The sequence below is a fragment of the Macrotis lagotis genome, chromosome X (assembly GCF_037893015.1).
Source record: "Macrotis lagotis isolate mMagLag1 chromosome X, bilby.v1.9.chrom.fasta, whole genome shotgun sequence".
Taxonomy (NCBI): Eukaryota; Metazoa; Chordata; class Mammalia; order Peramelemorphia; family Peramelidae; genus Macrotis; species Macrotis lagotis.
The window spans coordinates 315,614,971-315,638,320 of NC_133666.1; the positions used below are offsets into that span (position 1 = coordinate 315,614,971).

Here is a 23,350-nt window from a genome sequence, read left to right on the forward strand (position 1 = left end):
TATTGCATTGGGGTTAAAGGGTCCACATTTCAGCCCAGATCAAAACAGAGGAAACCAGCCCTAATCATCTAGGAAAAAACCATTGGGACCCTGGGTCACTGGGGGTGTCAGAGTTCATGGCAGCAGCAGCATTTGCCAGATCTCTCATTTCAGGGATTGCCAGGGGGATTTGGAAATCTCAGCAGGAAATGTTGGTCACACCAGAGAAAGGGGGCAGCCCAGACTAAATCACTTCTCAGTGCAGACCTGGCCCCAAGTGACCAAGACAGACCTAGAGAGCCACCCAGCTGTTGTTTCCAGAACACTTAGACTACAGATGGTAAGGACATCCAGAGACTGCTAAATTCTCTTCTATCCCTGAGGCAGAACTCTGTTAAAGGAGCAGAGGCATAATACAGCTTATTGCCTGTAGAAATACCAGGACCCTCCTCATGGTTCCAAGGCAGAAAGAAGTGCTTGTCTTTGTCCTTGGACCAGGAAAGCAATCATAGCATTTCATAAAACCTCGAAGGAATTGAGAACTTGCAAGTTGGGGTGTGGAGGGTATCCCTGCAAAAACCCTCTGCATCTTGGGACATTGCATCCTCCACCCTAGAAGCAGAGTACCACCTTAAAGAAAGTTAAAATGAGGTCATAGTTTGGGGAAATGTGAAAACTTTAGATGAAAAAAATGCAACATTGCAAATTACTTTGGCCCAATGGAAGATCAAAATAAACACTCAGAAGACAGTAAAGTCAAAACTCTTATATCTAAAGTATACAAGAAAAATATGAAATAGGTTCAGGCTATGAAAGAACTCCTAAAGATTTTGAAAATCTAGTAAGATAATCAGAGGAAAAATTGAGTAGAGACATGAGTGTGATGTGGGAAAATCATACAGCTAGATGGAGATACAAAACAAAAATCACTGAATAAAATAACATCTTTAAAACTAAGAACAATGAGTAGAAGAATGTCTTAAAGAAAGCAGAATTGTCAAAATATAAAAGGTGTTACAAAAGTTTTCTCAAGAAAACAATTCTTTAAAATGGACACTGTAGATAATTGAAGCTGATAACTTGTAAGAAATCAAGAAACAGTAAAACAAAACCAAAAGAATGAAAAACTAAAAGAAAATGTGAAATATCTTATTGGAAAAAAATGACCTGGAAACCAAAGCCAGGAGAGATAAAAAAAAGCAGCCTTGATATCATATTTCAATAAATACTCCAAGGAAAACTGTCCTGATATTCTGGAAATAGAGATTAAAATAGATTAAGTGAATCTACTAAATGCCTTCTAAAAGGGATCACAAAATGAAAATTGCCAAGAACATTATAATCAAGTTTAAGAACTCCCAAATCAAGGTGGAAATATTACAAGCAATCAATAAAAGCAATTTAAATATTGTGAAGCTAGAGTCAGGATAGAGTCAAGATTTAGCAACTTTTAAATTAAGGGCTCATAGGACTTGTAGTATGATATTCCAGAAGGTAAAAGAGCTTGGATTACAACCAAGATTCAACTACCCAGAAAACCTAAACATACCCTTTCAGGGAAAAATGGCTATTCAATGAAACAGGGGACTTGCAAATTTTCCTGATGAAATGACTAGAGCTGAATAGAAAGTTGGGTCTTTAAGTAAAGGAGTCAGGTGAGAAGGTGAATGGTAAGGATAAATCATGAGGGACTTAATGATGTTGAACTCCTTATGTTCCAGCACCAGATGATAATACTGATAACTCAAATGAACTATTGACAAGGCACAGGATGGAGCTGAATTTGAAGGTATAATGTATTTAAAAAGATGGAGGTAATGGGGGAGAATGGCATCTACTGGACAAAAGAGAAGGGAAAAACAGAATGGAATAAGGTATTTTACATAAAAGAGGTAAAAAAAATAACTTTTACAATTGGAGTGGAAAACAGGGTAGGTGAGAGGGAGAAAGTGAGCCTTACTTTCATCAGAGAGGGACATTCTCAATTGAGTTTAGAAATCTGTGTTATAGAGGAAAGCAGAAAGCTAAAGGGATGGGAGAAATGGATGACAAGGTAATAGAAGGGATGGAAAGTTGTGGGAGGAGGTAGTCAGATGCAAAACAATTTTGAGGAGGTATTAGGTGAAAGGAGAGAGAAAATCAAGTAAATGGGTGTGGGGGGAGGGGAATAGGAAAGAGGGAAATCTAGCAAACTAACAACCCTGGGGAAAAATATTGATGTAATTTCCCTAATGGGCTTATGATAATGAATTCTGTCCATGCCAAAGGCAAGAGTGATGATGTCTAAATACATAATGAAACATACTTTTTTCTTCCCCTCACCTTCTTTTTACTGGAATTTATTTTTGTGAGAGTAAGTTATATGGTAGTAATGTTTTTCATAGCTACACAAGTAGCTTGCTATATAGCTGCACAAATAGCTTGCTTTCTCAGTGTGGGGATAGGGATGACAAGAAGGGAAAGAATTTTAAACTCAAGCTTTTAGAAGTCAGTGTTGAAACTTGCTTTTGCATGTAGCTGGGGGAAAACTTTTAAATATAAAAAAAATAAATATTAAAATAAAAAAATTGTTGATAAAGCACAACAAATTAAACACAATTTTCCAGTACCTGAATATTTCAATGTCTTTGTAATTCCATTCATGTGGACAGTCTATATAGTGATTAAGATCTATGTCTATTCTATCATTCCTTTGCTATTTTTATCCATCTTCACATAAATTGACCATATGAAATATATTCAATAGATTACTAAAATCAGAATAATTCTTTATAGCTTCTACTCCCCAAGGAGCTTTGTCCTATTAATTGAAATTAGATGAAGAAGTGAAGTGAATGGATAACCCAAAAATAATACATGGATTTTTTTGCAGGGGTATTTGAATAGAGTAAGAACTCTGACATAGTAACATGTTTCATCCATCAGTGGTAAATATTGAAGAGTCAGAGACATTTTAAAGCATACCTCCAGATTTAAATAATCTTTATCTTGTTTGCACTTGGTAGTTGTTGCCTGTATAGTTTTTCTTCCAATGAGGCTAATAAACTTTATGGAAGAAGGAGTTGTGTTTTCTAATTCAATTTCTGTTTTTATTTTTTTTAATTTAAAATTTTTAAATTTAAAATATTTATTGAATAAGAGCAATGTCAGAACAGAGAAGAGAGTTGAGAAATAAGGAAAGAGGGAGAGTAGTAAAAGGAGAAGGGGGGAAGGGGGGAGAGAGAGAGAGAGAGAGAGAGAGAGAGAGAGAGAGAGAGAAGGTAAAATAATAATAAAGAAAGAAATAATGGAAAGGGAAGAGAAGAGGAAGGAGAAGATCAAAAAAGGTGATACTAGGAAAGAGATATTAGTTTGGGGAATAAATGACAGGGAAGTAATAAATTATGAGCAGAAACAAAATTCTCATCTTTGGAACATGTTCATTCTAATCACAGATGAGGGTTAGATAAGAGAACAACTAATAACATTTATTAAATACCTTCTAGCTGAAATTGCATCACTGTGACATTATATATATATATTAAAATGCAGTTAAAGTATGATATGGTTACTTTATTTTTTTAGTTGTTTATTTTTTTTGCAAGGCAATGGGTTTAAGTGGTTTTCTGAAGTCCAAACAGCTAGGAAATTATTAAGTGTCTGAGGCCGGATTTGAACTCAGGTACTCCTGACTCTAGGGCTGGTGCTTTATCCACTGCACCACCTAGCCTTCCCTTGACATGGTTACTTTAAATATTACTGTATTTGAAATGTTATTTGATAAAATTCATGATAGTTCTTACTATCGTTTCTTTTTGAGACACCAACTGGCAAATAGAATTAAAACTCTTATAACAGAAAGGAGTACCTTTCCTTAGGATCTAATCCAAAAAATAAGGAAAATGTAAACAATATCAAAGGGAGGTCCAAAGATTAAAGAAAGAATAGTCCTTGTCTCCATGAAACCTATAATGTGGTAGAAGGTATCACTAAATAAATATTTAGATGACTCTGAGATTCATGAGGATACATCTCCATCAGGGAAAATGACAATCTCTTTGTTTCTTTATATATTCTATTAATAAACAGAGCAATAATAAAATTAACAACTTATTACATATATGTGCCAAGACCTGTACTACATATTGAGGATAAAAAGATATACCTAAAATATTTTCTGATATTAAAAGATTATATTCTGAGACAGGGTGGGTTGAAAGAAAGTAATATCTATTCTTATGTATGTACAAATTACATACAACTTTGTTTGATGAAAGCACATACTTGCAGCTGATGAGATCAAGAAACACGTCAAGATAAGCTATAGTATAATATTAAAATTGAGATCTGAGAAACAAAAAGAGAGATGGGAGAGTGTTCCAAACCTGAGTGACAGTGAACAGGCATAGAAATGGAGATGTAATATCATGTGTAGAGAAAAACTGAAAGGTCATTTTTGTTGAAATTTATTGTTTTTAAATGGGATTAATTTATAGTAAAGCTAAAAATGTAGACTGGTAACATCATGATAATTCTCATCCCATATCCTTGTATAATTCTTTCACATGGGATTCATAAAGCATATTGGCACTTTTAATATCTATCATAGGACCTTTGAGACATCAAGTGACAGGTACAATCCCCTGTGTTTATTTTTTTAATTTTTTATTGATATTTTTTGAAATACATTTTATGAAATGTTTTCAACATCCATCCATAAGCCTATGTATATTTTTAAGTTATAAGCTTTCCTTCCACTATCCCTCACCACTCCCCTCCCCTCAGCAGAAAGTATTAACGTTAATATTGTATATACACATTTGTGTTAAACATTTTTACAGATTAGTCATTTTACATATGAGGAATTAGTATTAAGGGAAAGAAATACATGAGATTTTTTTTTAAGTGAATGTAATTGCTTCTCAGCCTTTTGGCCAAGATCAATTGTAAAAAAGGTGAATGTAGTGTTCATCAGATGCTGAAGATTTTTTTAATTTTGTTTTGTGTCATTTTGTTTTGTTTTTCTTCCTGTGGATGGTGATAACATTGTCCATAGCTGGTGTTGCTAATCCTAGCTCTCTGAACTGCTGAGAGAAACTGCATCCATCAGGATTTATCATCTCATAATGTTATTAATATGTACATTGTTCTCTTGGTTATGCTCCCTTCACTCACCATCAGATCCTGCAATTCTTTCCTTGCTTCTCTAGAGTCTGTCCATTTATAATTTAATATAGAACAAGACTATTCCATAATATCCATGTACCATAAATTGTGAAAACATTCCCCATTTAATGGGTATCCCTTCAATTTCTAATTCATTACCACTACAAATAGTGCTGCTATGAATATTTTGACACATGAGGGACTTTTCCATTTTTTTATGATTTCTTCTGCATATATAGAACTAGAATTGGAATAGTTGGGTCAAAGGGAATGAACATTTTTATTGCTCTTTTGTCATAGTTCCATATCATTCTCCAACATTGTTCACAACTCCACCATCAATGTCCCAATCCTCCCAGTTCGCCAACATTGATCATTTTCCCTTTTTCTCATCTTGGTCAGTCTGATAGGTATGAGGTGATACCTCATTGTTGTTTTAATTTGCTTTTCTCTAATCAGTAATGATTTGTAACTTTTTATATGATTATATTTAGTTTTTATTTAGTCATTTGAAAACTGTCATTCATATCTTTGAAGATTTATCATTTAGGGAATGACTTGTAAACATACATTTGAAGCCATTATCTATTTTAGAAATGAGACCTTTATCAGAATTTATAGTTGTGAAGATTATTTCCCTGTTTTATGCTTTCCTTTAAATTTTGGCAAAATTGATTTTGTTAGTGCAAAAACTTTTAAATTTAATATAGAAAAAATTATTCATTTTGCAGTTTTCAATGCACTCTATTTCTTATTTGGTAATGAAATTGCCTTTTTTCATAGATCATATAGAATATTTCATAATTCATTTATGATGCTGCCCTTTATGTCTTAATCCTTTACTCATTTTGACCTTATTTTGCAATAGGATGAGAGATGTGGATCTATGTCTAGTTTTTGCCATACTATTTTTCAGTTTTCCCAAGAATTTTTATCAATTAATGTATTCTTTGCCCAGAAACTAATATCTTTGGAATTTCCAAAAATTAGATTACCATAGTCATTGACTACTTTTCTTTTGAACCTATATTATTCTACTTATTCATTCCACTAATTCATTACTCTATTTCTTAATCACTACCAGACAGTTTTGATAATTGTTGCTTTATAGTATAGTTTCATATCTGGCAAAGGTAGGATACCTTTCTGTATAATTTTTCATCAATTCCCTTACTATCGTTGACATTTTGTACTTACAGATGAATTTTTTTTACTGTTTTTATAGCTCAGTAAAAATAACTATTTAGTAGTTTGATTGTTATGGAATTGTATAAGTAATGAAAGTTGGGTAAAATTGTCATTATATTATATTAGCTCAAGCTAACCATGAGCAATTGACATTTACCAATTATTTAGATCTGACTTTATTTGGGTGAAATTTGCTTCATACTTGTTTTCCTACAATTTCTGGGTGTGTCTTGGGAGAAAGATTCACAAGTATTTAAAGCTGTCCACAGTTATTTTATTCATTTTTAAAGAAATATTTTATTTATTAAGTTTTACAATTTTTACCCTAATTTTGCTTCCTTCCCCACACCCCCCACAGAAGGCAAGCTGTAAGTCTTTACATTGTTTCCATTGCCTACATTGATCTAAGTTGAATGTGATGAGAGAAATTATATCCTCTGAAAAAAACATAGTATAAGAGAGCAAAATTACATAGTAAGATAAATTTTCTTCTTTCTAAATTAAGGGTAATCAGTTTTGGTCTTTGTTCAAACTCCACAATTCTTTCTCTGGATACAGAGGGTATTTTATACATCACAGATATCCCAAAATTGTACCTGATCATTGCACTGATAGAATGAGCAAGTTCATCGAGGTTGATCATCTACCCCTTTGTTGCTCTTAGGGTGTATAATGATTTTTCTGGTCCTGCTCTTCTCACTCAGGACCAGTTCATTCAAGTCCTTTTAGACATCCCTGAATTCCCATCCTTCCTGGTTTCTAAAAGAACAATAGTGTTCCATCACATACATATACCACAGTTTGTTAAGCCATTCCCCAATTGATGGACATTCATTTGATTTCCAATTCTTTGCCACAAACAGGGTTGTGGTAAACAGGAATATTTTTGAACCGGTGATGTTTTTACCCTTTTACATAATCTTTTTAGGATATAGACCCAGTAATGGTATTGCTGGATCAAAAGGTATGCACATTCTTGTTGCCCTTTGTGCCTAATTACAAATTGCTTTCCAGAAAGGTAGGAATGATTTCACAGATGCACCAAAATATATTAGTGTCCCAGATTTCCCACATCCTGTCCAACATTTTCTTTTCTGGTCATAATAGCCGGTCTGAGAGGTGTGAAGTGGTGCCTCAGAGATGTTTTAATTTACAATTCTCTAATAAGTAATAATTTAGAGAAATCTTTCATATAACTGTGGACCACTTTGATTTCCTCATCTATAAATTACCTCTGCATATCCTTTGACCATGTTCCAATTGGGGAATGGCTTGTTTTTTGTTTTTTTTTTGAAAATTTGACTCAGTTCACAGTATATTTTGGAAATGAGCTCTTTGTCAGAAATAGTTGTAAAAAAATATTTCCCAATTTACTACAGTTCTTTTGATCTTGGTTACAGTGGTTTTGTCTGTAAAGAAGCTCTGTCTCTTCCCTGTTCATAAACTGATTCCCTTTCTATAGATTTGACAGGAAAACTACTCCTTGATCTTCTTGTTTGCTTATAGTATTTTTTGTCTAAATCCTGTATCCATTTTGATCTTATCTTGGTATAGGGTGTGTGGTGTTGATATAATCCAAGTTTCTTACATAATGACTTCTAATTTTCCCAACAATTTTTATCGAAGTGAGAGATTTTATCCCAAAAGCTGGACTATTTGGGTATATCAAAGAGCAGATTACTATGATCATCTCATGCTATTGCACCTAGTCTATTCCACTGATTAACTATTCAATTTCTTAGCCAATACCAGTTTTGATGACTGATGTTTTGTAATATAATTTTAGATCTGATAAGGCTAAACAACCTTCTTTTGCACTTTTTTTCATTGAATACCTGGAAATTCCTGACTTTATTTCTCCATATGAATTTACACATAACTTTTTGTAACTCATTAAAATAATTTTTTGGATTTTTGGGTGGTAGGGCACTAAAGAAATAGTTTAGTTCTGGTAAAATTGTCATTTGTATTATATTAGCTCAGCCTATCCATGAGCTGTGAACATCTGCCCATTTATTAAATCTGAATTTATTTGTATGATAAGTTTTTGAGTCTACCATGGCAAACAGATTCCCATGTATTTTATATTGTCTGAGGTTACTTTGAATGGGGTTTCATTCCTACCTCTTTCTGCTGTATCTTGCTAGTCATACACAGAAATTTTGAGGATTTGTGAGAGTGCATTGTGACTTTGCTAAAGTTGCTAATTGTTTCCAGAAGTTTTTTAGATGATTTTTTGGGGCGTTTCTGTTTGTATACCATCATGTCATATGCAAAAAGTGGAAGTTTTGTCTCTTCCTTCCCAGTTCTAATTCCTTCTATTTCTTTTTCTTCTCTTATTTCTGAAGCTAGCATTGCTAATAAAATATTGAATAGTAGTCTTGATGAGGGGCATCCTTTTTTCACCCTGATCTTATTTAGAATGGGTCTAGCCTATCCCTGTTGAATATAATGTTTGTTGATGGTTTCAGATAGAAATTGCTTATTATTCTAAGGAACAAACCATTTATCCCAACACTCTCTAGTGTTTTTAGTAGAAATAGGTTCTTAATTTTGTCCAAAGCTTTTTCAACATCTATTGATATAATCATATGATTTCTGAGTTTGTTATTTATAAAATTAATTATACTCACAATTTTCCTAATAATGGACCAACCCAGCATCCTGGGATAAATCCTACTTGGTCATTATGGATTATCCTAGTGATAACTTGTTGTAATTGATTTGCTAATGTTTTATTTAAGATTTTTGCATCTATATTCATCAGGGAGATTGGTCTGTGATTTTCTTTATATGTTTTAACTCTTCCTGGTTTAGGTATCAGCACCATATTGTTTTCATAGAAAGAGTTGGGCAGATTTCTTTCTTCACTCATTTTTCCAAAGAGTTTATAGAGAATTGGAATGAATTGTTCCTAAAGTATTTGATAGAATTCAATTGTGAATCCATCAGGCCCTCGTGATTTTTTGTTAATGACTTCAATCATGCCTTGGTGAATTTCTTTTTCTGACATAGGGCTGTTTAAGTATTTAATGTCCTCTGCATTTAACCTGGGCATCCTATATTTTTGCAAAAATTCATCCATTTCACTTACATTGTCAAATTTATTGCCATAGAGTTAGGCAAAGTAATTCCAAATTATTGCTTTAATTTCCTCCGCTTTGGTGGTTAGTTCACATTTTTCATTTATGATGCTAGCAATTTCGTTTTCTTCTTTCTTTCTTTTAATCAAATTAATCAGAGGTTTAAAAATTTAATTGTTTTTTTCATAACAGAAACTGTTGGTTTTATTTTTTAATTCAATAATTATTTGATTTTTTCTATAATTTCTCTTTTAATTTTTAGAATTTCTAATTTGGTATTTAAAGGTGATATTTTAATTGGTTCTTTTTCAAATGTTTTTAGTTGAATATTTAGTTCATTCATTTCCACTTTGTCTAATTTATTCATGTAAGCAATTAAATATATAATATATCCCCTGACAACCACCATGAGTGTATCCCATAGGCTTTGGAACATTGTTTCTTTATTGTCATCATCTAGGATAAAATAATTAATTTTTCCTATAATTTATTGCTTTATCCACTTATTTGTTAAAATGAGGTTATCTAGTTTCCAATTAGTTTTGGGTCTATATCTCCCAGTTCCAATATTGCATATGATTTTTATTGCATTATGATATGAGAAAGATGTATTCACTATTTCTGCCTTTCTGCAATTGGTCAATAGGGTTTAATGCTCTAGTACATGGTCAATTTTTGTGTAAGTGCAATGTACTGCAGAAAAAAAATTATATTCCTTTCTATCCCCATTCAATTTCCTTCATAAGTATATCAAATATAGGTTTTCTAACAATCTATTTACTTCCTTAACTTCTTTCTTGTTTATGTTATGATAACATTAATCTAAATCTGAGAGAGGGAGGTTGAGCTCTCCCACTAGTAGATTTTTCCTTTCTACATCTTCCTGTAGTTCTTTCAGCTTTTCCTCTGACAATTTGGATGCTATCACATTGGGTGCATACATATTCTATATTGAAATATCTTCATTGTCCATGGCAGCTTTTGGAAGGATATAGTTTCCTTCCTTATCTCTTTTAATGTTTTCTATTTTTACAGCTATTTTGTCTGAGATAATGTTTGCTACCCCTGCTTTTTTCATTTCAGCAGAAGCATAATATATTTTGCTCCAACCTTTTACCTTTACTCCATCTGTATCTCTATTTTGGAGGAGTTTCTTGTAAGCAGTATATTGTAGGATTCTGGTTTTTTAATCCACTCTGCTATTTGCTTATGTTTTAAAGGAGAGGCCATCCCATTCACATTCAAAATAATAATTAATTTATTGCCCTCCATGTTTTCTTCCCTCTGATTGTATTTTCCACCCTTTTTAAAATTATCCATTTTCCTCAGTATTTTGTTTCTGAATATAGACACCTTCAGTGTTTTTGACTCCCTATATCCACCCCCTCCCCTTTCTTTGCCCTATCCCTTTGTCCTATATTCTTTCCCTTCCTTCCTTCTGTTAGTTTCCTTTTCTTTTGCTCCCTGTCTCTGTCCCTCCCACCCCTTTTCCCCTTTTAATACTTGCAAGGTAAGATGGTTCTTAAGTTAATTCTATGTGTGTGTATATAACATAACATTAAGCCAAGTCTGATGAGATAAAGATTCAGGTGTTTCTAATCTTCTCCCTTCTTCCCCTCTATTACAATAGGTCTTTTATTCCTCTTTATGTAATGAGATTTAACCCATTCAATCCCCTCCATCCTCCTGTCTCCTTCTTGCCCCCCTTTATAAGGGGGTAGCATTTTTAAGTCATTTTCGTTGAGTCATAAAAAGTCATGACTATCCATTGCTTCTGGCTGCGTATATTTCCTCTAATAGAGCTACAATTCTAGTGAGTTATTAGAGTCTTTCTCCCAAATACAGATTTAGCCAGTTTCATCCAATTGGATAGCAGTCTCATGGATAAATCATGACCATCCATCATTTCTGGCTAAGTATATTCTCTCTGACAGAGTTACAATTCTTAAGAGTTATGAGAATCTTTTTTCCCATTCTGGGATATAGCCAGTTTCTTCTTATTTGATAGCAGGATTTTTTTCCTATTTACAGCCCCCCTTTTTTTTATCCTTTTCATGTTTTTGAACCTCATTGTTTTATGTCCACATTTTCTCTTTAACTCTGATCTTTTCATCAGGAATTGTAGGAAGTCTCCCATTTCATTAAATGACCATCTTTCCCTGGAAGAGAAGGTTCAGTTTTGAGGCATAGTGGATTCTTGGCTGCATTCTAAGTTCACTTGCTCTTCAGAATATCTCATTCCAGGCACTTTGGTCCCATAATGTTGACTCAGCTAGGTCCTGCATAATCCTTACTGTGGCTCCTTGATATTTAAACTGTTTCTTTCTGACTATTGGAAAGATTTTATCTTTTATCTGATAGTTCTGGAATTTGGACACAGCATTTCTTGATGTTTTCATTTTAGGATATCTTTCTGGAGGGGATTGGTGTATTCTTTCAATAACTATTTTTTCCTCTAGTTCCATGATATCAGGACAATTTTCCAACTCTAAATCCTGTAATATTAAGTCCAGGCCTTTTTGTTCCCTCTTCAATGTTTTCAGGAAGGCCTATAATTATCAGGTTGTCCCTCCTCAATCTATTCTTGAGGTCAGTGGTTTTGCTGATGATTAATTTCACATTTTATGCTATTTTTCTGATTTTTTGGTTTTGTTTAATAGACTCTTGCTATCTCATGAAATCATTAGTTTCCACAGATTTATTCTTTTTATTTAGAGAAGAATTTTTTCATTGACCTTTTGTAACTCATTTTCCAATTGGTCAATTCTATTTTTGTAAGAGTTTTCCATTTGACCAATTGAGGTTTTGAGGGAATTGTTTTCTTTTTGCAAGGTGTTAATTTTCCCTCTAAAATTTTCTAATTGATTTTTTAACTCCTTCCTTATTTCTTCAATGAAGTCTTTCTGTACTGGAGAGCAGGTCATATTCTCCTCGGAGGTTCTAGGTCTGAGTTAGTGTCTTTTCCTTCCAAGTATTTTTCTACGGACCCTTTTTTTTCCACTGGCTTCTTTTCATCATCCTAAAACCTTGCGTTGGGGAGGGGCTGGTTCACAGAGGTTTGTTCTTGGGATCCCTTTAGACTATACTCACTGTGTGTAGGTGGTGCTAGATATTTTGCTCACTGAGTGTAGCATCTCCACCTGGCCAGTGCTGGTTGGTTTCTCTGGAGTGTCTGTGACCATGATTGAGGCCCTCTCCCTTGAACTGGATGGAGGGATTGAAGCTACTGAATACATTTATCTTTGATCAATGGTGTACTATATCCTGGGGTGAGGTAATCACTCTCCTTATTCACAGCTGAGGTTGTTCTGCTGCTTAGCCTTAGCCTGGGGAGGAAGATAGGTTGTAATTGTGTTTGTTCTGGGAAGAGGCTTAAACTGAAATGAAGGTACTGACTCTGAGTTCCTTCCAGACAAGAGGAGTCCAGGGATCAATGTCTTCAGCTCTCTGGCAAAGGAAATCTCCCTCCAGCCCTGCCTGCAAGCTCCAGATGGTCAGCACCACAACCAATGCCTCTGCTCCCTTGATTTCCTGAGCCCCCATGGCCAACCAGGCTCTAGCCCCACACCTGATTAAGCCAGTCTGGGTCTCAGGCTCTCAGGTTCCCAGGCTAGTGTCCTGCTGCTAATCAGGCTAACCCAAGGCTAATCTAGGCTCCCAGGCTCTCACAAGGTCCCATGCTCCTGGCAGAGTCTGCCTTCTAAGCCTGGACTTACCCAGGATCATAGAAGACAAATCCTGAGGTAGATTTTCTTCTCCTGGCTTTTCTTTCTGTTTTTTTTTTAGATTGGATTTCTGTTAAGAGGTTTGTTTCATATTGTTTATGAGGGAATATCAGGAGATTTTAACACTGAGTCTGTCTTCTCTCCACCATCTTGGCTAGAAGTTAATCCTATAATTTTTAGAGATTAATTTTCCCAGGAAAGTGACTTGGAAGTCAGAGAGAACAAATCAGACTGGAGCAGTTCATTAGTCATGACATTCCTACATTCTTTCCCTGATCTGAGACTGCCTCTATTAAATGAAGTGAATGAGAACGCTTCCTAACTTGTTCTGTACCCATACAAAATATGGGTATTCATGAAAAACTCCTCAAGCCTTTTATTGTGTTGTGTATCACCTTCCTCATCCTTATTATTCATGTATATAATCTGTGCTTTCACTATAGCAATGTGCTGCTCCAATCAGGAGATATACAAATCTTTTCCTAGCAATGAAAATAATTAAGCCATCACTTGATTACTGACAGTATTTACTGTGCTCTTTCATCCAGTTAGAGTGTGACTCAGAAAAATATTATTATGTTGAGTACAAAAATTCTGATAACCACTCTTCTAAGTCTTAAATGCAATGTCCAAATTTCTGAAAAGTTGATAGCATCCTCTAGCCTAGAACAAAGTCCAACTAGGTTGATCAAAGTTACTTTCACAAGTCTTTTATTTCAAAGAGAAGAAATGGTATTTATAACATCTCACAAGGTGAAAACCCCAAGGAGAACGTATATGACAGCTTATGAACATACTATGATACTACACAATGACTTATGAACCTTTATTGGAACTATATGAAGATTAAAACAAATATTATTATGACTTCTGAAGATTGTGCTGTATGATGACACACTTAGAAGTTCTCTGTAGATGACTATGCAAATATCTTATTACCATCTTCCCCATTGTGATGTTGATTACCTCAAAGGAATAATGAAAGTTAGTTTTTCTTTAGTAATACTATCAAAACCCAAGGTCAAGTTATAAGCTTGGAAAGTCTTCTTTGGAAAGATTTTCTTAGAAAGATTAAGCATCTTTGTAGAGATGCTAGAATTAGGTACACAATTTCTGCCTCTGTGTGTGTGTGCGTGTTTGTATTTGTGCATGTCTGGTATATGTTTATGTATATTTTGTTGCTAGGAATAGTCAGAACCCTGTTTTCACCAACTCCTGAGAAGTTAAAGTTAAATTTTCTGTGTGATCATTTGCCATTCTCCAAAAATCATGGCTTAAGCTTTGTTGTTGTGTTATATTTATATCTGTTGATGGTGGTTTTTTGACTTAAGAAAATGATGATGAAATTATTGATAATATAGATTAAATGTTCATAAGTGTTGATTAAGTTTTTTTTATCAGAAAATTGATTGTTCTATATTTATGAGTGCATCACCAGTATTCTTCCCTATTAGAATATTAAGTCTTTGAGAATGGGGACATTTTTGGTATTTCTTTGTATTCCTAGATATTTCTATGTCTGTCACATAGAAAACATGTAATAATTGCTTGATAGCTGATACCTGCTTGAATGACTTGGTATTTTGTAACAATATTTGTATTATATTCATATAGAATTCAGAAAGATAGTATCCTTTAATGAAAAGAGAGATATTAAGAGAGAACAAGTAGCAATGTTTATTTAGCTATCATAAAGAAAATTTTGTATGGATCATGACACTACAACAATATAAAGAAGTGAACAATTCGTGTTCAATATGTGGGTTGACCATATGGACCAAATAAGACATCTAAAAGACAAGTAGAGGTCCTGTACATATTTGTAAATACATTGTCTTTATAAAAGAAATAAAAGTCCTATTAGATTATGTAATTGATTATAGCAAAAATGGTAAATGAAATTTATTCAATGACCAATAATTAGGGGGTAATCTCTAGAATCAGAAGAGAACCACATTCTGTTACTAGATGCTATATTTTCTTTTATCCCCTTTACTTTTATTTGCCTCCAGTGGATTAAATAATGGAATTCCCTATGCCATGAAAATATATTCTTGTGATATTGTCCAAGTTTTAGTGCTTGTATTTATCTGACTGCACAAATATGTAAAGTCAGCTTAGTACAATGTTTTGTATGAAGTTGTCTCCGTTGTGTCAGTAATTATGAACTGCACTTATGTATAGAAACTCATGCCTTCTAATTCTTGAAATATAATCATTTTATGACTGCATATATTTATACAGTAGGCATTAAATACAATCAGTCACAAGTTTTCACCTCACCAAAATAATAACTGAGAATAAAAGTCCAAAATCTAAATGATTGCCAGACAATTACAATTTGATGTAATGACTAATATAATTAAAACTAAATATTTTTAAAAATGAATACATTCTTCAAAGCAATGATATTCTTTTTTTGCAAGGCAAATGGGGTTAAGTGGCATGCCCAAGGCCACACAGCTAGGTAATTATTAAGTATCTGAGACCAGATTTGAACCCAGGTACTCCTGACTCCAGGGCCGGTGCTTTATCCACTGCACCACCTAGCCGCCCAAAGAAATTATATTCTACAAGAAAGAGAAGCATACAAAAATATAGTATAGATATTGCTTAAAACTGGGAAGATATCTAGCATGGGATTAATAAAATGAGAATGAAATATAGATACTAAAGAGGAAAATGCAGTTAGATTCAAAAGTAAAATATTTCTCACACGATGTCAGGGAAAATTCTCATTAATTTCAAAACTGGTTTAAGATTAACTCTACTTATAATTCCCCGTATAATAATAATAATCTCACCAAAAACACAGAAAATTTCTATCATATTAGCACAAAATTAATAATAACAGTAAAATGATTCAAAGGAATTGGAAATCTTGAGTTTTAAGTCTACTTATCACCATGATGAATAGACACACCTATACAAAATTTTTGCCTGGATAATGAGTATGCTAAAAATTAAGAAATGAATCATTTTTGAAGGATTCAGAGTAATGAAAAATGACTAAAAAGCTGAAAGATATAGCCAGCAAATTAATACTAGGTACTGTGATTTTTTTAGCTAGAGAAAAGAAACTTCAGGGAAAACTTTATAATATTTCAAATAAATTTTTAATGTTTCTGGGAGTCACAGAAGGGAAATTCACTTTAGAATTGTACACTATTTCCAACAAGGGAATATGAAGTTTGTGCTAGAATATATAAGATTAATATTAGTTGGAGCAGTTTAATTAAAATAAGATAGCAATAGTTCATGACAATAAATTTAAGCATAGAAATAATATTCTTTTCTCACACCAGAAAGAAATTGAATGTTAGATAGAACTCAAATGGAGAATTGAGAATTTGTTACATTTAGATAGTTAAGTCATGTTTTTGACTGCTTATTGTAGCACCCTTGCTAAAATTATTGAAAAAATTTGTTATTGTTTAAAGTTAACTTATTGACCTTTTATTCCAAGAACTTTTATATTTTCTAATTATTAAGCAAAATAATTTTGAATGCTAAATTACAACTCCAAAATGCAAGGTACTAAAATTGCAATAATAGATTTACTGGTGTACAATATGATGATGTTGAAGCCAAATTTAGAAGTTACAGATAAAATGAAATCAAGAAGATTGGTAATAAAAAGCAGAGGGTATTCATAAACAGCAAGATTTCAACCATTTAATTACCTCACTTTACTAACAAGATAAATTCACCTGGATCCCAGTTAACAGTAAATAATGAGTCATGAAAGAAATATTTCAAGTCTGTAGTATATACTCAGCAAAATATTGTTTTTGTTTCAAATATAAATGCAGAAACAAAATCAAAATTCAAATCTTATTTTCAGAGAAGGCCTGATGATGAGAATACTTTCTGAATATGAATTATGTGTTTTGATAGATGATTTTATGCTCTCTAATACTACAAAGGAGCTATTTCATGACTAAGCGAAATATTTTTTTTTTCTTATTGATTGTCCCCCATAAACTAATATGTAATGAACTATTCATTTAGGTGAAGAATCATCACAGGAAACACATATGTTCCTTTTCTCATCAACACAATTCGCTACTCGGAAATGTGTTTTTTGTTTGTGTTTGTTTATTTGTGCATTATTTGGGATTCAAAGTGCAGGATGAACTAACTCTATTGAAAATTGGCTTTATGTCCATCCTCCTCTCCATCTACACATCCAGTCATGCCTGATCTCAGAGTCCTGTTGATATTAGCTGATTAACTAGAAGTGAAAGGTGCATGAGAATATATTGAGAGTGTTTCAGTGGACTGCATAAGATCTAACAAATGGTGGAGTAGAACTCTGGTATAGATGATATCAAAGCAAATAGAAACTAAAATTCAGCATTCATTTAAAAATGGATAATTTTAATTATAATAAATTGAAAAGTTTTACACAAACCAAACCAATGCAAACAAGATTAGAAGGAAAGTAAAAAGTTGGGAAGTGAATGTTATGGTCAGTCTTTCTGATAAAATCATTATTTCTAAAATATAGAATTGAGTCATATATAAGAATAAAATTAATTCTCTAATTAATAAACATTATCAAATAATATGCAAAGGTAGTTTTCAGAGGAAGACATTAAAAGTAACTTTTGTCATATAAAATTTCTGTAAGTCACTATTGATTAAAGAAATGCAAATTAAAGCAACTCTGAGGAACCATTTTACATCTGTTAGATTGACAGAAAGGGGGAAACAACAAGTTTTGTTGGAGATATTGGAAAAGTAAGACATTAATACACTCTGGGTGGAGTTGTGAATTGACACAACCATTCTTGAGAGCAATTTGGAACTATGTCTAATGGGTATTAATTTGTGTATTCCCTTTAATCCAGTAATACTATTATTAGATCTGTATACTAAAGGGATCTTAAAAATTGATAAAGAGACTACAAGTACATAAATATTTATAGCAGCTTTTTTGTGGTGACAAAGAATTGAAAAGTGAGGTGATATGCATTAATTGGGGAATGACTGAACAATTTGTGGTATATAAATGAGATAGAACACTATTGTTATATGAGAAAACATGAACAGATAGATTTCAGAAAAACCTGGAAAGACATATCAAATGATGATAAGTGATGCTAATTCCCAGGAGAACACTTTACAAAGCAACAGCCACACAGTATGATGATCAAGTATGATAGACCTAGCTCTTTTCAACAATGCAGTGAACAAAGAGAGTTCCAAAATATATGGGATGGAAATTGCCATCCATACGTAATGAAAAAGTTATGGAATCTGAAACGTAGGCGAAAACATACAGTTTTCACTTGCAAAATTTACTTTTTTATCCATTGAAAAACAGTTCTAATTCTTCTTTCACAATATGAGTAATACGGAAATACCTTTAGCATAATTGTAGATGTATAATTTATATCACTAACTGACTTGGGAAGGGGGAGGGAAGCTAAGGACGTAAAAAATGTATACTGCAAAATGTTTCAAAAATGACTGCTTAGAATTATATTTACATGTAATTGAAAAAATAAAATTAAAGAATCAAAAACAAAAAATTCAACATTTTTTTCCCAAAGGAAATGCAAATAGATTGTAACAAATCCTTTTAAAATGGCTTGAAATGTTTCCATAACATAAAACATCACCCTTGCAATCTTCTATCTGCTATTTATTCACTTAAACCCTTCCATTAGTCAGAAAAAAATAATGATCCAAGTCTTGTTGATTGGACGAGGAATACATTCAGAATATGTTGGATGTGAATGAATGTCAGACATAGTTACACAGTAATAAAATAAAACTTAGTTACATATAACTTTGAGAAAGTTTTTTTTTCTACATTGTTAGATGGATCTGGAGGATAAAGTACATGAATTAAGGTCTTTTTCTTGAATCATAAAATTTGAGAGTGGTTCATGTGACAGGTCATATAATCTGATTCCTTTTTAGATACTAGGTTAATGAGATAGCTTGACTCAGTAGAAAGAATAATGAATTGAAAACAAATTCCAAATCTTATTTCTGTTTGCTACCCATATAGAATTGGGTAAGTTATAATTCCTCTCAGTCTCCCTTTCCTTCTTTGTCAAGCAAACAGTTTAGACTAAATTACTTCTGAGTTCCTTTTCAATCCATATCAATGTTCTTGTGATCCCAGGTCAACAGAGTTTAAGGAACTTGACTGAATGAAACAATAGGCAGTAAATAGCAGAGGTCAGATTTTAACCTAATCCTATCATTCTGAATTCTATTTTTTAATATTTATTTATTTTTGAATTTTACGATTATTCCTCTAATCTCACTTCCCTCCCCCACCCCCACAGAAGACAGTCTGTTAGACTTTACATTGTTTCCATGCTATATGTTGACAAAGCTGAATGTGTGGAGAGAGAAATAATGTCTTTTTTTAAGGTATTTTTTTTTCTGGCAAGGCAATGGGGTTAAGTGGCTTGCCCAAGGCCACACAGCTAGGTAATTATTAAGTGTCTGAGGCCAGATTTGAACTCAGGTACTCCTGACTCCAGGGTTGGTGCACTATCTACTGTGCCACCTAGCTGCCCAAGAAATCATATATTTAAGGGAAAAAATAAAATATAAGACTTGGCAAAATTACATAAGATTTTTTTTTTTATAAATTAAAGGTAATAGACTTTGGTTTTTGTTCAAACTCCACAATTCTTTCTGGGTACAGATAGTATTCACCATCACAGATACTCCAAAACTGTTTCTGATTGTTGCACTGATGGAATGAGCAATTCCATTAATGCTGATTATCACCCCAATTTTGCTATTGGGGTGTACAATGTTCTTCTGGTTCTGCTCATCTCATTAAGCAGGGGTACATGCAAATCTTTTTAGGATACTCTGAATTCCATTCCCTGCTGGTTTCTAATACAACAATACTGTACCTTATCATGCATATACCACACTTTGTTAAGCCATTCCCCAATTGAAGGACTATTCACCTAACTTCTAATTCTTTGCCACCACAAATTTGGCTGCTATGAATATTTTTTACAAGGGAAATTTTTACTCTTTTTCTTGATCTCTTCAGGGTATATACCCAGTAGTGGTATTACTGGATGAAAGGGTATGTACATTTTTTTGCCCTTTGGGCAAAATTCCAAATTGCTCTCCAGAAAGATTGGATGAGTTCACAGTTCCACCAACAATGTATTAATGTCCCAGTTTTGCCACATCCCTTCCCACACTGATCATTGCCTTTTCTGATCATATTGGCCAGTCTGAGAGGTGTGAGGTAGTACCTCAGGGTTGCTTTAATTTGCATTTCTCTAATAAGTAATGATTTAGAGCAATTTTTCACATGACTGTTGATCACTTTGATTTCATCATCTGTAAATTGCTCTTGCAAATATTTGAACATTTGTATTTGCCAATTGGGGAATGACTTGTTTTGTTTGTTTTCCTTTGTTTATAAATTTGACTCCGGTCAATATATATTTTAGAAATGAGTCTTCTGTCAGAAATACTAGTTTAAAAATTGTTCCTGGGGCAGCTAGGTGGTGCAGTGGATAGAACACTAGCCCTGGAGTCAGGAGTACCTGAGTTCAAATCTGGCCTCAGACACTTAATAATTACTAGCTGTGTGGCCTTGGGCAAGCACTTAACCCCATTGCCTTGCAAAAATGAAAAAAAAATAATTGTTTCCCACCTTACTACATTTTTTTGATATTGCTTACAGTGCTTTAGTCTGTACAAAACCTTTTTAATTTAATGTCATCAAAATTATCTAGTTTGTTTTTAATGATGTTCTTCATCTCTTCACTGATGATAAACCATTTCTCTTTCCATAGATCTGACTATAAACTCATTCTTGATATACTAGTTTGCTTATAATATTGTTTTTTATGTCTAAATCCTGTATCAATTTTGATCTTATCTTGGTATAGGGTGTGAGATGTTAGTCTTCTACAAGTTTCTGCCATACTAATTTACAAATTTTTGCATAGTTTTCAAAGAGCAGATTACTATAATAATCTCCTGCTATTGTACTGTCTATTCTCCTGATCCACCACTCTATTTCCTAGTCAATACCAGACAGTTTTCAACTGACTAATGCTTTATAATAAAATTTTAGATTTGGTAGGTCCAAGTCCAAGTCCAAAGTCCTTTGCACTTTTTTCATTAAATCCCTGGAAATTCATGACTTTTTATGTCCCATATGAATTTACTTTCAATTTTTTTCTGACTCATTAAAGTAATTTTTTTTGGAATTTTGATTGGTAGGGCACTAAATAAATTATTCAACTAGAATTGAAATTTTTATTATATTAAATTGACCTATCCATGACCAGTTGATATTTGCCCAGTTATTTAAAACTGATTTTATTTGTGTGAGATGTGTGTTATTTTATTTTTTAATTTTTTTTAGGGTTTTTCAAGGCAAACGGGGTTAAATGGCTTGCCCAAGGCCACACAGCTGGCTAATCATTAAGTGTCTGAGATTAGATTTGAACCCAGGGCCGGTGCTTTATCCACTATGACACCTAGCTGCCCAAGAAGTGTTTTATAATTGTTTTCAAAAAGTTTCTGAGTCTGCCTTGACAAAAAGACTCCCAGGTATTTTATATTTTCTGAGGTTATAATTGGCATCCTTGTTTCACTGCTGATCTTATTGGAAATGCTTCTAGGTTATTCTAATTGCATGTAATGGTTTTTGATGGTTTTTACATTTTCTATATTTTTTTATTTTTTGGTTTTGTTTAAAAGATTCTTGTTGCCTCATGAAATCATTAGTTTCCACAGACTCCTTTCTTTTCTTTTTTTAAAGATAAGAATTTTCTTCATTTACCTTTTGCAACTATTTTCCAATTTGTCAATTAAATTTTTGAAGGAGTTTTCCATTTATTCAATTGAGATTTTGAGAGAATTATTTTCTTTTTCCATTTGTCCAATTGTATTTTCCAAGGATTTGTCTTATTGCGATGTTTAATTTTCTATTGGATTTCTTTTCCCAAATTTTCCAATTAATTTTTCAACTCCTTCCTCATTTCTTCAAGGAAGTCTTTCTGGACTGGAGACCAAATCATATTCTCCTCAGAAGTTCTAGATCTCAGGGTGGCTAGTTGAAGCAGTGGATAGAGCACCGCCCTAGAGTGAGGAGTTCCTGATTTCAAATCAGGCCTCAGACACTTAATAATTACCTGTTTGTGTAGCCTTGGGCAAGCCACTTAACCCCATTTGCCTTGCAAAAACCTAAAAAAGGAAAGCTCTACATCTCTCTTAGTTAATGTCTTTGCCTCCTTGGTAGTTTTCTATGGACCCACCTTTCCATTGATCTTTCTTCATTTTCTAAAATTTTGTGTTGAGGAAGGGACAGGTTCACAGAGGTATGGTGTTAATATCCCTAGAGGCTTTGCTCACTGGTTTTAGTAACTCCAAATTGGCTGGTCCAGTAAGGGATGCCAGAGATTTTGCTCATTGGCTTTAGTAACTCCAAGAGGGCCAGCAAGTAGGGGGGTGCTAGAAGCTTTGCTCACTTGGCTTAGTAACTCCAAGTTGCCTGATGAGTAGGTGGTGTTGGTTGCTTTATCTGGAGTGTCTATAACCTTGATTTGAGGCCCTATCTCTAGGCCTGGAAAGGGTGAGTTTTCACTGTTGGATACTTTTACCTGTAAGCTATGTGGCCTGGGCCCTGGTGCCAGGTAAATAAATTCCCTATTCAGCTGAAGGTGCCCTTCTGCACCTGCCCCCCTGGGGGTGGGGGTGGGGCTGGGCTCTTATTGCATTTGTTCTGAGGACTCAGCTGAAATTAAATTATGTAGTCCATGGTCCTCCAGATACCCTGAGCCCAGCAGATAGAAGTCCAGTCACACTCTGAAACTGTTTGCATTGGAACTCGCCATCCAGCCATGCTGGATTTCCCCAGGCTAAGGCTCTGTGGCCTAGTTGGGTCTTGGGTCTCAGCTCCCACAGTCAAAGCCTCCATTACTGAATTTAGGGTAGATCGGCTCTCACACTGCTCCCCCTGGCTTTCTTCTCTCTGCTCTTGGCTCACTCACAATCCCCAAAGACAAACCTTGTTCATAGATGTTTTTCTCCTAGCTTCTTTATCTTTTTTTTTTTTATCAAATTTCTGTTAAGAGGTTTGTTTCATATTATATATGAGGAAAGACCAGTACCTGTCTTCTCTCTGATATCTTGGCTGGAAGTCTCATTCTGAATTCTTAAACCTTCTTTTAAACTATTGCCAACAATTTCAGTTTTCAGAGATGGTAATTTTCTGAA

At 33.6% G+C, this 23,350-nt stretch overlaps 1 pseudogene; it reads right to left on the reverse strand.

Annotated features, from left to right (window-relative positions):
- LOC141499075 (ubiquitin carboxyl-terminal hydrolase 14-like) overlaps positions 1 to 23,051 on the reverse strand; it is a 54,551-nt pseudogene extending 31,500 nt beyond the window's left edge.
- Between the last annotated feature and the right edge of the window lie 299 nt (positions 23,052 to 23,350).